This window comes from Chiroxiphia lanceolata, chromosome 27 (assembly GCF_009829145.1).
Source record: "Chiroxiphia lanceolata isolate bChiLan1 chromosome 27, bChiLan1.pri, whole genome shotgun sequence".
NCBI lineage: Eukaryota > Metazoa > Chordata > Aves > Passeriformes > Pipridae > Chiroxiphia > Chiroxiphia lanceolata.
In genome coordinates this window covers 5599497-5615590 of record NC_045663.1, presented here as the reverse complement: position 1 = coordinate 5615590, position 16094 = coordinate 5599497, and the positions used below count along the sequence as shown (strand labels likewise).

The following is a 16094-nucleotide window of genomic DNA, read 5'->3' as shown; positions in this document are numbered from 1 at the left end:
ATTTTTGGCTTGCAGATGATTCCCACTCAGTCTGAGGCAATTATACAAACTCACATCGTGCTGGAGAGTTGTGTAAAGCCAGTGGGTTTTGTTTCCATCCAGCGATCCCATGACGTATGTGATGAATACAGCACATACCTCACCAGAGCCCGGAGAATCCCAAATATCTGAGCAGTGATGCTCTGCTCCAGAGCAGCCCTGCAGCAAAACAGAAACCTCCTTACAAAGATGACAGATAAATAAATATATCCTGAATCTCGACTTGCTGGAGCATGGCTGGGAAAAGCAGGACAGACACTCCTGAGCTGCTGGGAAGATGAGGCTGGAGATGGGAGGAGGGTGCTCATTGCAAAGGTGTCAACAGCCATGGCATGTGTGTGGTCCTCATCCCAGTAAGGAAACACTTGGAATAACGTTATTAGACCCTGCCTTGCTCTGCTGTTGTATGTTTTAAACAGCAAAGGCTACCAACTGGCTGGAGCACAGTCTGGTTCCTCCTGGGCTCTGTCATGCTCCCCATCACCTTGTGTCCTCAGGAGAGTCTGAAACACTGAAAGTTTATTTCTACTTCTGTTTTCCCACCTTTACTATGCAATTCATGCAATTTGTGCTGTGGGGGCCTGGAATAACACCCATCACAGGACACAGATTGCATGGGTGAGGTGTAAGAGGAAATCTGGGAGATGGTTCTTGCCCCAGTAATTATCATCAAAACCCAGAATGGTTTGGGTTGGGAGGGATCTTAAAACCCATTTTGTTCCAACCCTTGCCATGGGCAGGGACACCTTCCACTAGCCCAGGTTGCTCCAAGACCTGTCCAACCTGGCCTTGGATACTTCCAGGGATGGGGCAGCCACAGCTTCTCTGGGCAACCTGTGCCAGGGCCTCATCACCCTCACAGGGAAGAATTTCTTCCTAATATCTAATCTAAACCTCCCTTCTTTCAGCTTAAAGCCATTAATCTAAGTTAATGATTTTTCCCTACTAGACAGAGTGACTGGGAGAATGAAACATTAATCTTTAAATCACAATTTGGAGTTGCACATTTTAAATACTGACATTTTAAACTGCCTATTTACTTACTTAGGTGCTTATTTACAGTTAAAAGTGGCCAAAGACCATCAGTGAGGCCTTGGGCTGGTCTCCCCAGTCACATCTGGAGCCATTTGCCAGGTTTTCTTCTGCAAAGCCTGGACACAACACAATGGTGGCCTCAAAAATTGTGCATCCTATGAGCCACCATGAGAATAAACTGCCTGATGGGGCAAAAACTGTCTCATCTTGGGCTGCTGTGTTTCCCTGTGACAGGTAAAGGGAAGCAAGTGGGGGAGGCAAGAGGGTTGGGCAGGAATTCTGCCCTGTTCCACCACGACATGAGGATGCTGAGATCAGCACTGTGGGTCCATGAGGACACATCTGGGTGACAGAAACATCTGTAGTGTCACAGAATCACAGAATATACCAAGTTGGAAGGGTCCCACAAGGATCATCCAGTCCAACCCTCAGCCCTGCACAGGCCCATCCCCAAGAGTCACACCCTGTGCCCCAGAGGATCAGCCAAACACTCCCGGAGCTCTGGTAGCCTTGGGGCTGTGCCCACTGCCCTGGGGAGCCTGGGCAGTGCCCAACCAGCCTCTGGGGGAAGAACCTTTGCCTGAGATCCAACTTGACCCTGCCCCGACACAGCTCCAGCCATTCCCTGGCTGCTGTCCCTGGTCCCTCCAGAGCAGAGCTCAGTCCCTGCCCCTCCTCTGCTCCTCCCAGGAAGGTGGAACTGCAGTGAGGTCTCCCCTCAGTCTCCTCTTGTCCAGCTGAACACACCAAGTGCCCTCAGTGTCCTCCCACACCTTCAAATCAAGGCCCTTCCCCATCTCCGTTGCCCTCCTTTGGACACTCTCTAATGGCTTCAGATCTTCATTTCATTGTGTCCCCCCAAACTGCCCCAATGTTGAGGTGAGGCCGCCCCAGGGCAGAGCAGAGCGGGACAATCCCCTCCCTGATGCCCCCAGGACAGGGTTGGCCCTCCTGGCTGCCAGGGCACTGCTGACTCAGGAACAACTGGCACCCACCAGGACCCCCAGGCTGTGGCACAGAGGGCAGAGTCACAGCAAGGCACAGCCCAGTGCTGCAGGTGCTGTTCCATGCCCGCTCCCCCAGGGCTGTGGGAAGTGAGCTGGAAAAGGGAGACGGCTAAAGGAAAGCCCGGCGTGCTGCACCCCTCCCCTAAGTCAGCATTTTTCAGCATCTACTAAAGCTCGAGATTCCAGGCTTTAAATCCTGTCACGGCTCCAAGGTCGGCGGGCAGAGAGCTACTCAGCTGAAGTGTATTTTTTCCCGGGCTTCACACTGCTGACTTTCCTTGTTTTCCAGCTGTTGAAACCGCTTCCTCAAGGCTGTCGTTGTTTCCCGTTCTTCCTCCACCCCTCCACAACCCTGCGCTGTGGGAGCCGGGCCGGTGCCCTCGCCTCCCCTCTGCCCGTCCCCTTCATTCCCGGCTCCTCAGCATCCCTCGGAACAGGAGCTGGGAGGGAGCCGCAGGCGCCAAGACCCCGCAGCCTTGACCTTGGGGGGAAGGAGCAGCGCAAGTCAGGAATTACAGCTGCAAAATTCCTGCGAGCCGGGCTGGGGGAAGGGCCCGGCTGCGATTCCTCCTCGCACACAGCAGGGAAAACGTGGCCCCTTCCCAGCGGCGCTTCCCTGCCGAGACCCCGGTGGCCCGTGTCCCGCAGGAGAAGCACCCGGAGCAAGGAGGACAGAGCTGGAGACTCTGCGGCCGCTTCCACGCATTTCAAGTTTTCCATAACCTCACTTTGCAGCCACCGGACAATGCCGAGGAGCCCAGACCCAGCCGGGAGGGCCCAGCAGGACACGGGGGGATGGAGGGCCCGCGGGCAGCTCCTCGGGCACGGCGTGACCTCTCCGGTCTCGTGCCTCCCTCACTTGGGCCGCTTCCGATCCGCTCCTTCCCAAGGAATTCGTTGTCCTTGGCAGGCACAGCGGGAGCGGCTGACGCTCCCGGATCCCTGTGCCAAGGCGGATTTCGCCGCGTGAACCCGTGGGCCGGGCCCGGGCGGGATGAGGGACTTTGGGAATGATGCCGCCGGAGCCATCGATGTCTCCTCTTCCCACCCCAAATACACACGGGAAAGAAGGGCCTAGGAGGGGGGTTAAAATCAGAGCTGGGATAAAGCAAAAAGAGAAGAAAGAGCGAAGTGGATGACAACTGTTACTAATTTCAACATCGGGGCTGCAGACAGAATTCCCTGAAAGCCCGGCTCCTTGGCCGGCTCCAGAGGCAGCGTTATGGGAAGGTAATAGGAAGCAGATGGGCTCTGCTCAGGGCCAAGAGGAAGGTTCAAGGTGCCTCCTAGTGCAGAGAAGAGGAATTTAACTGCTTTTAAAGATTCAGGGCCCGGTGGCTTCCAGGTTTCTCATCCAACTTTTGCAAATTATGAGCTCAGGTGTCCTTCCACCCCCCCCCCTTTTTTTTTTTTTAGACAGAGAAATAAATACAAACACAGATTTCTGCTTCCATCTCTCCCCCATGGGGGAAATACTTGCCATGCACCCCTTCAGCCCTTCCAGTGACATCTTCCAGATATGCAGTGACTGGGAGCAGTGGGAACACTGAAAGAGTAATGCAAACAGGGGAGCACTGGGAAAGCAGTGGGAGCACTGGGAACAGTGGGAGCAGCGGGATAAGTGGGAGAACAGAGAGCAGCACCGAAGTGGGAGCAGCACCATAGTGGAAGCACTGGGAGCAGTGGGAAGGGTGAGAGAGTAATGGAAACAGTGGGAGCAGCGAGAGAGCAGTGGGAGTAGGGGGGAAGGGTGGAAGTGACAATAGTGAGAAAGCAGTGGGGAAAGTGGGATAATTGAGAGCAGCACCCCAGTGGGAGCACTGGGAGTACTGGGAAGCAGTGGGAGGTGGGAGCAACAACTCCGTGAGAGCAGGACCCCACAGCTGCACCACCTCACTCCAACAGCATTTCTGAGCTGTGTTATTTTAATGAATGTGTTAATGAACAAAATAAAATCACCAGCCCTCAAGGTTTTTTCTTCTCTAAAACGGGGAACTGGCCCCCATAACCACACTGGGGTTATTGGAGTTATTGTGCTGTCACATCCCACACTGTGGTCGCCTTCAGTCCCCGCTGCCCCTGACCCTCCCAGGGGCTGAGCAGAACTTCAGCCCCTACAGGGGCAGCAACGTGGCCATAATGAACAGCTCCTACAAACAGTACTGCAGGGATTTCTGCTCCTCCAGCCATTCCAACCTGGGAGTTGTCCTACCAGTTCAAAATTTATCACTGGGGGGAAGAGCTGTGAACACATGGTTTGTTCCACAGGCTTTATGGAAACTAAAATGGAGTGGGAACTGGGATATGGGCTCAGGGACCATGCCAGTGCAATGAGGGGCACTTGGCAGCAGCACTGACAGGCTTTTCAGGTTACCCACTACTCACACATCCCCTGCTCTGCACAGTGGGCTCTTAGCACTGCCTGGTGTCATAGCTGCCCATCACAGACACACAACAAACCTCACAGTGCCTGTAGCTCCTGGATGCTGATCTTAAAGTCATGTTTTCTGATAAAACAGCCCCTTCTCTCCTTCTGTTGCTGCTTCATGGAGGCCCACAAGTTTTGGCCATAAATCTCAGCTGAAATCTATTTTCAGCTTTTCAGTGAAGAAATTTTCCCTGATATCCAATCTAAACATCCCCTGGGGCAACTTGAAGCTCTGTCTTGTCCCATAACTTGTTACCTGGGAGAAGGGACCAACTCCCACCTGGCTCCCCCCTCCTGTCAGGGAGTTGCAGAGAGTAAGAAGGTCCCCCCTGAGCCTCCTTTTCTCCAGGCTGAGCCCCCCCAGGTCCCTCAGCTGCTCCTCATCAGACTTGTGCTCCACAATCACAGAATCAAAGATTCTGAACTGGAAGGGACCCACAAGGATCATCCAGTCCAACCCCTGGCCCTGCACAGACACCCCAACAACCCCACCCTGTCCCTCAGAGCGTTGTCCAAACGCTCCTGGAGCTCTGGCAGCCTTGGGGCCGTGCCCACTGCCCTGGGGAGCCTGGGCAGTGCCCCAGCACCCTGTGGGGGAAGAACCTTTCCCTGAGATCCATCCCAAGCCCCCTGGCACAGCTCCAACCCTTCCCTGGCTCCTGTCCCTGGTCCCAGAGCAGAGCTCAGTCCCTGCCCCTCCGCCTCCCCTCGGGAGGAGCTGCAGCCCCCGAGGAGTCTCCCCTCAGTCTCCTCTGCTCCAGCTGAACCAGCCGAGTGCCCTCAGCTGCTCCTCAGACCCGTCCCCATCCCTGTGTCCCTCCTTTGGACACTCCCCAGCAGTTTTAGATCCTTCTGACACTGTGGTCCCCAAGCTGTCCCCAGAACTCGAGGTGAGGCCACCTCAAGTCAGAGCAAAGCGTGACAATCCCCTCCCTCAACCGATCAGTGAAACTGCTCCTAAATCACATCTCCCCATTTCTCCATCCCTTCCACCACTCACCTCCTCGACTCTGCTCACCCCAGGGAATGGCACAAGGCAGGTCCCTCACTTGCTGATGCAGTTTTATATTTGCTGAGGGCTGGGGTTTCTCACCCTCTGTGCTCCCCTGAGGCGGTGGGTGTTTCATGGTGTGCAGTCCCCACCCCAGCTCCCAGCTCCTGGCAGGTTCCTGCACGTTCCTGAGGACACAATAAACAGCCCTGCTCCCCCATCACTCTGCTCCTCCCACGGCACAGGGTCAGCAGTGGATGCAAAACTTCCCAAGACCTCCCTGGCTTTCAGCAAGAGAATGTCCTGGTATTCCTAACAAAATATTTGGCTGGATTGCCAAGTCCAAAACATGCTGAGTTGCAGATGGCAGAAGTCTTTTTGCAGTCATCTTGCCAGCACGACAGGACTTCCACTGGGAAGTCAGTTATCAGCTCTAGAGTAGCACTATGGGTTAAAACCACAGAAATCAGCATTAACCGTGCAGGTCATGCTGGGAGCATCTGCAAACTGCGAGAAATGGGTTAAAGTCACAGGTCTGCAGAACAGAAAACAAAGGATTGAACTGTAATCTGCTTTGCTGCTCCAAGCGTGGCCTCTCTGGGGGCACGGCGAGCAAAGAATTAGAAACATGTAGTTATCACTGTTCAGCAGAACACAACAGCCTCCAGCCACGGGACTGCTTCTGCCTGCACAGCAACCCTTTCGGATCCCCTCACCATCCCTCGCGTTGCTCGTGATCCCAATCCCACACCGGACAAGGGCTTTGCCTTTCCCTTCCTTGCTAGTTGAGAGGGGACTCACAACACTCCTGCAGCCCACCTTGCTCATAAGGGCTGTTTCACCTCACCCTGAGAGCAGTTTGTTGCGGACACCCATCCCAGACACTGTGAGGTCCAGTTTAGAGCTTGCCAGGAGGAGAGATGCTGCTTTCACACTGTTAAAATCAGCTCCAACCCCATCCAAAGGTGCCAACCAGGCAACATGGGAAATCCAGACTGACGCTGCCAGTCTGAACCTGAGGAGTGAGGGGTCTGATCCGGGGTGTTCACCCCCCTGCCAGCACCCCAGTGCCAGCCTGGGTGAACACCTTCCCTGCCTTCAGACCACCAACTCCCTCTCCCAGGCTCTCTGTGCCGCCTCAGCCGGGCCCTGCTGTGTTCAAGTCGGGCACACCCTCCATCCCTTTGTACAACAACTTCACAGGGGTTTGGGCTCCCTCCAGCACTGTGTGGGAGTAGTTTTTTTTTCTAAAACACGAGAACTGTTTTACAGTCAAGTCTATTCAGTGATCTGAGTGAGAAAAGGACTGAATTAGCCCCTTGCTCCTCTCCAAAATCCAGCAGGGTCTTTAATTTTGGCAGCAAAGGGGCAAAAGAAGCCCATGACCAAGTGAGGGCATGTGAGTGGAGAGCTGGGAGCACCGACCTTGCTCTGACACCGCCTGCTTTGCTTTCTGGAAATCCTATCTCTGTGTTACATAAGGATCTGGCCCTATCTGAAAGCCGGGGTCATTGCACTGCTCCAAGTGTGGTAAAATGCTCGGAGGTCCTCAACAGGAAAGTGGGAGAGAAGTGCCAGCTGGGATCACCCGCAGGGAAGGGTGTCAGGTACGAGGGTAAGCCCTGATGGAGCTGCTGAACCAGCCAGCTCCAGGCAGAAGGAAGGTGGCCACCAAGCAGCCCAGAGCTCCCAGCCTTGGACTTCTTTAGCTTTAAGGAGATGACTCCACCAAGCAGGTCCACTTTCAGACAGGACTTATGCAATAGTTTGGAGCTGCTCCATGTGACCCAGACTTGCTGGACCCCTGCCACCACTCTCCTTGCTGGCTCCAGCCAGGCACAAACAGCACAATTACAAAGAGGACCGAGCAGTCATTAACAGAAAGTGCATCTCGCCCCACCAAACACACACATGGACTGTGCATGGAAGCACACGTGTCATCCACGTGCAAACAGGACATGTCTGCAGCTGTTTGTGTGTGGCTGTGCACATGGATACACACTGTGCACATGGATACACACTGTCTGCACGTGGGTACATGTGATCTGCACATGGATGCATGTTATCTGCACATGGACAGACTATCTGTACATGGATACACACTATGTGCACATGGCTGCATGTTATCTGCACATGGATATATGCTATGTGCATGTGGACACGTTATCTGCATATGGATACATGTTATCTGCATGTGCATACACACTGTACATGGATACACACTATCTGTTCATGTAAATATGTTATCTGCACAGAAGTACACACCACCTGCACGTGGACACACACTATGTGCACATGGGTACACACTATCTGCATGAGGATACACGTTACCTGCAGGCATGTCTGTGGCTGATGCCCACGCACCCCTGCGTGCCATCATGCACTGCCAATACCTGTGGATATGCCATGTGCAAATGCCATTTTTATATCTGACATCTCCACGTCTCCGTAGCTGCCTTCTGCCTTCTTAACTGCTCCTTCTCTCTGTGGGGTTCAGCACAGCCAGGAGAGAACCCCCATCTCCTGAGACTCTACACGAGCAGCTCTCCCCGTGCTCCTACCGCTTTCCCCAGCACAGAGCAAGCAACATAATTCCAAGCTCTGATGGGCTTGAAACGCCAGGAAACTGCCCCAGCCTCTGGGAAAGGCCAGGAGCACTCCCACCTCAGAGCAGGCAGGGAAGCAGCACCAGCCATCTGCATCCCGGCAGGGCTGGCTCCCGCAGCTCCCCTCCAGCAGTCCCACTGCTTACACAACTCAGCAATGCACGGCACCGAGCCTGGGGCTTGCAGAAAGACAAACACCCTCCTGTGCCAAAACCCAGCTCCACTCACCTGCCCAACCACCACCGGCCCTCCCCAGGAGGGATCTGCTCTGAGGAAGGGACGTGCTGCTGGTCCCAGTTAAAGCAGTAGCAGGTTTTATACAGTTACAGCTCACAGAGACCTGTCCCAGCCCACACACCTCAAAATTTGCATCCTAAATTTGACTCTTCATCAGCCTGGGCATAGGGCAGGGCCATGCCCTACACACAGAATCAAAGACTCAGAATTGTTTGGGTTGGAAGGGACCTTAAAGATAATCTCCTTTCTCCTGCCATGGGCAGGGACACCTTCCACTAGCCCAGGCTGCTCCAAGCCCTGTCCAACCTGGCCTTGGACACTTCCAGGGATGGGGCAGCCACAGCTGCTCTGGGCAACATCTGTAGTGCTATGCTGAGACTCTGACAAAGACATGTCTGGTCAGCAGACTGGAAGCGCTACAGAGCAGGACGAAGCCCCATTACAGCCCCTCTCATCACCTAAGAAGAGCATCTGAGGTGACTTCTGCTACCCAGAGGGGCTGTAAGAAGCACCATGGGAGCTGCAGTGAGCACTAGGATCAGTAGCTCTTTCTACCACCACCATGGCCCAGCATCATCTAACTCTGCACCCAGCAAAAGCCCAGTCCTGGACAGGATCCACAGCACTGCCCATCTCCAGCTCCCCTTGTGCTGATTTGGTCCTGCCAGGCTGAATCAAAGTGAGGTTGGAAGGGACTCAAGGGGATCACTGATCCCAGCCCACTCTCAGAACAGGGTTAAGTTTGACATTAGATCAGGATCACCCAACCCAGGCTGTCTCAGGGGGTCACTGAAATGGCTTGGAAGAAATGCTGTGAGCTGTGGAGTGAGACCCTAAAGCAGTAAAGCCGGTTTGGACCTTGCTGTCCTTCCTAGAAATCAGAACCACTCAGAGAAGTGACATCATGGTGACACAGAGACAGGGAGAACAGCTCTAGATGGCCAGAGAGTTGACTTGTCCTGATGTGCTGTGCCTGCTTGGCTCTGTGCTTCCCCAGGGCTGAGACTCCCCCTCAGGCAGCACCAGCCTCCTGGGGCAGCGAGACCACAACAAACACACGGCTCAGCTCTGCCCTGCCCATCCCCATGGCCTCCCACCTTTCAGTCTCCCTGTGAGGTGAATATTACTGGCTTTATTCCACAGCGGGACAAACCAAGGAGAAGTGATTTGGTGACATGGCCAAGCAGGTGGTGTGTGCAAGACCATGGGAACCCCATGAAACCACCACGGGGTCCCCTTTGTGAAGGGCAGGACTCGAGGAAACAGCCTGAAGTTGTGTCAGGGGTGTTTAGGTTGGATCTCAGGGAAAGGTTCTTCCCCCACAGGGTGCTGGGGCACTGCCCAGGCTCCCCAGGGCACTGGGCAGTGCCCCAAGGCTGCCAGAGCTCCAGGAGCGTTTGGACAATGCTCTGAGGGACAGGGTGGGATTGTTGGGGTGTCTGTGCAGGGCCAGGAGTTGGGCTGATGATCCTTGTGGATCCCTTCTAACTCAGCATATTCCATGATTCTATGACAGTGAGCACCCACAGACCCCAAAACACATTGCCACATGCCAGGGGAGCTCTGCAGGGAGAGGGTGCATCCTGTGGGATGAAGCCTTGCAGACCTCATCAGGTGTGGACTCCCTCCAGCCCTCACAGATCTGCAGATCGTTTCCAGGCCCCCGCTCCCTGAAGTCTCTTAAACTCTGTGAGATCTGCTGTGCAGAGAGTTTATGGGCCCTTTTTCCCTCCCTCCAGGTTCTCTGCTCTGGGAAACACATGGCCCAGCTGGTTTGGGTTTGGTGGGGTAGGACACAGTGCAGCAGAAAATGTGCCGACTCACGAGCACATGTGGCTTCCCCGCGAGGAAACTGCAGCCCAAAAAGCCACCAAGTGCTTTTCCCGGTGCCCAGATGGGGAGGAGCTCCTTTAATCATGGCCAGGGAATGAAGAGCCACTAATCCTGATAGGACTGAGCTCATCTTTCCACTTTTGTTTTAACTGAAGCCACCTCAGAGTGAGTCTTGGTCCTGTTGAGGTCACAACTCCCACAGTGGGAGGCCAGGATTTCACCTGCAAATTCAGCTCAGCTGGGCCCAACTTTAGGAGTGTTTGAGTTCAGGAAGATTTACAGAACTGCACAGGAATAGATTTCATTTTAACTCATTTTCCCTTTAAGAGTAGGAAACACAACATCAATAACAGTGGATTGGGGTGATAAACAGAAGTATAGAACCCAGAGCAGCTGTGGCTGCCCCAGCCCTGGAAGTGTCCAAGGCCAGGTTGGATGGGGCTTGGAGCAACCTGGGCTAGTGGGAGGTGTCCCTGCCCATGGCAGGAGGTGGGACTCGATGAACCTTAAGTTCCCTTCCAACCCAAATCATTCTGGGTTTCTCGCTCTGCAGTCTCTGCATGAGATCCCACCTTACAGATTTCCAGAAATGTTTGTCACTACTTGCCCTGCAAACATGGGTCAAGTGAAGATCTTTCTGGCTTGCATATCTCCAGCACATCTGAGCTGACATCATCCCATCACCAGTGAATTGTTTCTTAAAACTTGATGAATTTGGTCCCAATTCTGTTTGTTTTAAGTTAATTTGTGTTAACTAGAGATCTAGGCAGGACAGGACGTGACAAACACATCCTGTGGTGCTTCTGGCTTGGAACGAACTAATTGCTGGAAACTTGGCAAGAAAAGTGTTTTTTGGAGTTGGGGGTTTCAGATAAGCTTTAGATAAATGTTTGCATCCCCTGGGTGGGCCTGATGCAACCTATGCTGAGGAGCCTTCCATGGACCTGCTTCTCCTGGTAGTGGAGCCCACGCTGTCCCTGGGCCAGGGCTCCATGTGATGATAAGGACAGTCCCTCCTCTCCAACAGTCTCTGGGTGGCCTGGAGCCATCAGTGATAACAGAGCCTCTCAAGTTACAGGTTTGTGGCCTCTCTTACATGACTTGCAAACACTGTTAATGTTGAGCAGTAACACTTCCCTCAGGGTGACACTTCACCTTCTCAGCTGGGGCTTATCGGGGTCTTCCTGTGCCAAATGAAACAGTTCAGCCCCCCAGCCTTATCTGGGAAAAGCATGATTTACAGGAGATGACAGGACCTTTCCCATTCCACCCAACAAGCAGCCACTCAGGGAATGCAACTGGAGATGCACCAACAAGCACTGGAGGTTTCGGGGATCTCAGGAGGGGAGGAAAGCAGAGGGTGCTGCACTGGGGCGAAGCAGGAACAACGGGAGGCTGAGGATGGAGCAACTGGAGCACTCAGCACGTTCCATATATGGAGAAACTTTGTGACACTGGAACAACCTCCCAAGAAGTGGAGGAAGCCTCACTGATGGAGGCATTTCAAACTAGTCGGGGCAAGGCAGAGGGAACATCCCAGTGGCTGGGGAACCACCTGGGCACCCCACAAAGCATTTCCCCTTCTACCATCCACATCTGGGGGGGACCAGAAAGGAACAAAGACTTCAAAACTCTTCCTGCTATCCCCCACCGTGCCCTACATCACATGCTGTCACCACAAGAGAGTATTAACGAGCAGAACAAGAAACAGATCCCTGGTGGGGCTGAGCAAGGAACAGAGCTCTGGTGGGGCTGAGATATCCCCACCAACATGGGGAGTGGCAGGGACTGAAACAGGAAAACACACTCCCCCTGAGGTTTATATCTGGACCAAAGAAATCCCCGAAAAATGAGCCTCTGTGTGAAATTTTGACACAGAGGGTACCTGCCCCAAGCACTGCTCCACACTTCCCTCTTGGTTGATTCTGGAAGATATTTGCCAAGGTTATTCTATAAACTCTTTTCTATTTATAGCCCATCTCCTTCATCTCTAATGAGATAATCTTCTGGCATTTCACCATCACTAATATTTACTTCGATGTTTAAAATAACATGTTCTGAGAGATTGATCTTGTTTTGTTTTTTGGTTTTGTTTTTTTGGTTTTTTTTGGTTTTTTTTTTTTAAAAAAACCTTTAAAAAAAGTGTTTGACCAGTGCAGCGGGGTCAAACTCCTGGGGATGCACAGGGAGTCAGTGACATTGCAACTTTTTCAGGGCAGACGGTTTATAATCCTCTGACCACATCGTGCAGGAGGGAGAGAGGCATTGCAGCTCCTGAAGATGGAGAGAGACAGGGAAAAGAGGGAGAGGGAGCGCGAGATGTGTTTATTCTCAGGAATGAAGGCAGCAAGGAACGTTTCATTCTGCAACCGGGACTAGAACTGTTGCTTTCTGTAATTGAGAGTTTTGCCCAGGACAGCTGGGCTGAAGAGAACGATATTTTAGAGCAGAAAACATGCTTAATACAATAAAAAAAAAAGGTGGAGTGGAGCTGAGTGGGGCTGGGGGACGTGAGGGAGACAGCGCAGGAGAGCAGATGCCTGACTCCTGCTGCCTGCAGACACTTTGAAACACAACCCTGCATTTTTATGGAAACTCTGAATGTTGGAGAAGGGTGAACATGGTTTTCATTCTCATAAATGTTTTTCCAGCGTGCAATGCTCTTTTCGGGCTCATTCCTTCTCCAGGGAGACGGTTCTGATTTCAAAGAACACTCGCCTTCCCTCCACCCTAGACCACCCCGCTCCAACCTCAAAGAGTCTTCTCTGGAAAAATTACTTTAAAACAGTGTTTTACCTTTTCTAGCGTTTTCCCTTCTTTCTTCTTTTTTCCCCCCTTTTAATTCCTTCAGCTTCTCTTTTTTTCTTCTTTTATTTCTCTTCGTTTTGCCAGCAGCAGCCAAAAGCTTCTCTCTCCCCCTCAGCGTGTCAGAAAGTTTCCAGGTTCAGGGTTTATGTCGCCTTCCTCAATAACCTTCTTCTGTCAGACCCAGGCAGAGCTGGAGTTCGAGCCTTTGCTAAAAAGTCTCCTTTCAGGAAGTGAGCAGTAATAAGAGAGCAGCTCGGAGGCAGCATGTATAGGGGCTGCTCAAAAAAAAAAAAAAAGAGAGAGAGAAGAAAAAAAAAACTGTGCTCAGGAATTTTGCCAGGATTATCCAAAAAAAAAAAAAAAAGAAAGAAAAAAAAAATCCCCAAACCCACAAGGCTGGAAAAGTCCCGCCCTGACTGCTGACATCAGTGCAGAAGGCAGATCTTGCCTGAAAGAATATAAAACTAATCAGCTCAGCCTTTCTGGGAAGGAGCAGGCAGAGACCTCTGGGCAGCCCCGGAGGCTCCTCGGCAGATAAAACATCCCAATAAAGGCGATAAAGGAAAGAGGTCACGCTGATAGTGGCAGACAAAGCAGATAAACCAGCCAGGATTTGTTTTGGTTCAGTTTTTTCCCCCCAGACAACAAACATTTTTCCCATCCTTCATTTTAATCGTAGCTTTCAAAACGCTTTTAAAAACCCAGTGACTCTGAGGAAATGGCCCAAAAGGCAGCTGTGCTCCACAGAAATGGTTGGTATTGGCTTTAAATTTTAAAAAAAAAGCACTCAAGAATTCACTAATGTTTTAAGAAGTCCCTTCCCTCTCAAGTTACATCATTCTCGCCCTGCTGGCTCCTGTGATGCCGTAATTCTCTTGTTCTCCTGCCACCGTGGAGTGTCCCACAGAGGACAATCCATCTCCAAAGTAAAGAATAAATATTGTAAATAATAAAATACTCCTTGTTTAAAAACAGAGCCCTCTCAGGACGTATAAAACAATAAACAACAATAAAAGGCAGGAGCTCATTTCCTTCTTCCTTCTGAAGGCGTCTTTGGGATTTGAAAGCTGCATTTGTAAGTCTTGGTGGAGAGAGAATTACCTGGCAGTTCTGCAAATGTTATAAAAATTAGCCTTTCTGGGTTGCCATGTGCTGCCCTGCTTTTTCCTGGGAAGAGAGAGGGGCCCTGGGGGAGCACACAGGGAAAGGACAACAGCACTAGGCAGCGGAACCCCTGTCTGACCCTCTCTGGGGACAGAGAGACCACAAAACCAGCTTCAAGGCACCTTTTAATCTAAGAGGATTTAAATGAAGAGTTAAGGGAGTGAAAAGCTGCCAGGGAAAGATGTTTTATATATATATATATATATATATATGTATATATATATATTAAACCAAGCTCCCTGAACACGAGACCCCAGTGCTCAGGAGGGGATTGCAGGGGGCTCTGGGATGGAGGGTTTGCAGCCCTGTGGAGTGTTGTGTGGATTCCAGGACTGCAGGACATCCCTCCAGACTGCGTGTCCTCCCCTGACCCTTGTAGGTACACACAGTGCCAAATCCACAGGATCCAGCCCTGGGACAGGCCTGGGCAGCCAGGGCTCTTGGCCACGGCCCTGGGTGCCACCCAGGCTGACCCAGCACTAGTCTGGAACCACCAGACCATTAGATGGGGATGGAGAAGGAAAAAGCCACAAAGGCCTGGCCAGCCCTGTGTCCTGATGGGATGCTGGCCATGGATGCCTCAGAAAAGGGATGAAGAACAAAGCAAGAAGCCGTGGCACTTTTTGTGGTGTATCCTCCTCCATCCTCTGCTATCAGTAAACTCAGTGCAGGGCTGGGCCTGAGCCAGGAGCTGTAACAGCCACAATTCATGGTCATCCATGAACTTGTTTAAACCCTCATTGAAGCCCTCTGGACTCCACTCGTTGGAGTGTCACCTGGGCAGGAGATGCCAGGAGTGACCTCCTGAGCATCCTCTGATCTCCAGGTATTTTGTGCTGCCTGTCAGGTGTGTTCATCCAAACAGCCCTGAGGAAAGAAGGGAAAACATCCTTTGCTCACAGGAGGAGATGCTTGGAAGGGATCCACAATGATCTTCGAGTCTTTATGGGTCCCTTCCAACCCAGAATATCCTGTGGTTCCGCCTGATGGTGGGGGATCACAGCCCCCAGCTCCACTCAGAGCACTCTCCCTGACTGGCACTCAGACTGGAAAGGCCTGGCTCTCCAGTTCAAAACTGAGTTCAAAGGCACTGGAGCTGCTGGGCTGGACTTTTGGCCAGTTCCCTGGCTGGGTGGACAGAGTGGTTTCCTTCCTCCCCAGGCCACGCTGGCCACTGTCTGAGCCCCCAAAGCACACACATAAAAGAGCAACTAAACAAAGTATTTGGGGTTTAATTGAATGATTCTGCTTCTGGCCAGGGAAAAACTAATTGCTCCAAGCATGGCCTGGTGCCACCAGCACTGAGGACCCTCATCTTGTACCAGACCAGCTCCAAAACTGGGTCTTACTCCAGTCTTGACCTGTCTCTGAAGGGGTGAAAGAGCCACCTCAGAGCTGTGTACACCTTGGCAAACCAAGGCCTCCATCACCTGCACAAAAGCCCAGAAAACAGGAAAAGGTAAAAGGACCAAATACGCACAGGAAACAGGTAGAGGGTTTTCAGACTCTGCCTGAAAAAAAGGGTTTCACAGGCAACCAACAACCTCCGCACTTCATCTCCAACATCAAACAGCACCAACCAGCTGCTTCCTCTTCCTGGGATGAGCAGATGAGGATTAACTTCCAGGAGAGACTTGAAATCCTCTCTGCCCGGCTCCCCTGCATCCTCACCCGCTCCTGGGATGGAGAGGACCCCGAGCTCAGAGCGGGACCATCCCGGTGACGCTGCACCCTCCTGTGGCTACACATGGCACAGGCTGCACGTTGGGCCCTGCCAGGCCCGGGCTCAGCACCAGGCTGATGGAAACCCCGCCGGGATGATGGAATGGACCCCAGGGAAGCACAAATCCCAACACTTCCAGGCCAACTTGGCGCCGCCGCTCCCGGTGGTGCTGGCGGGTTCCCAAACCCATCCAGCCAGGAACCAGCCTGCAGGACACCCAGGG

At 52.5% G+C, this 16094-nt stretch overlaps 1 protein-coding gene across 2 annotated transcripts in view; it reads right to left on the bottom strand.

Annotated features, from left to right (window-relative positions):
- The window catches only part of ADAMTS10 (ADAM metallopeptidase with thrombospondin type 1 motif 10), a 63433-nt gene extending 50412 nt beyond the window's left edge, over positions 1–13021 (bottom strand). The window contains exon 1 of one of the 2 annotated variants that reach the window (XM_032712350.1): positions 12973–13021. The gene's annotated coding sequence lies outside the window, so the exon portion shown is untranslated. Of the gene's footprint in view, positions 1–54; positions 114–12972 lie in introns of those variants that run through there. The other variant, XM_032712349.1, reaches the window with a different exon arrangement.
- Between the last annotated feature and the right edge of the window lie 3073 nt (positions 13022–16094).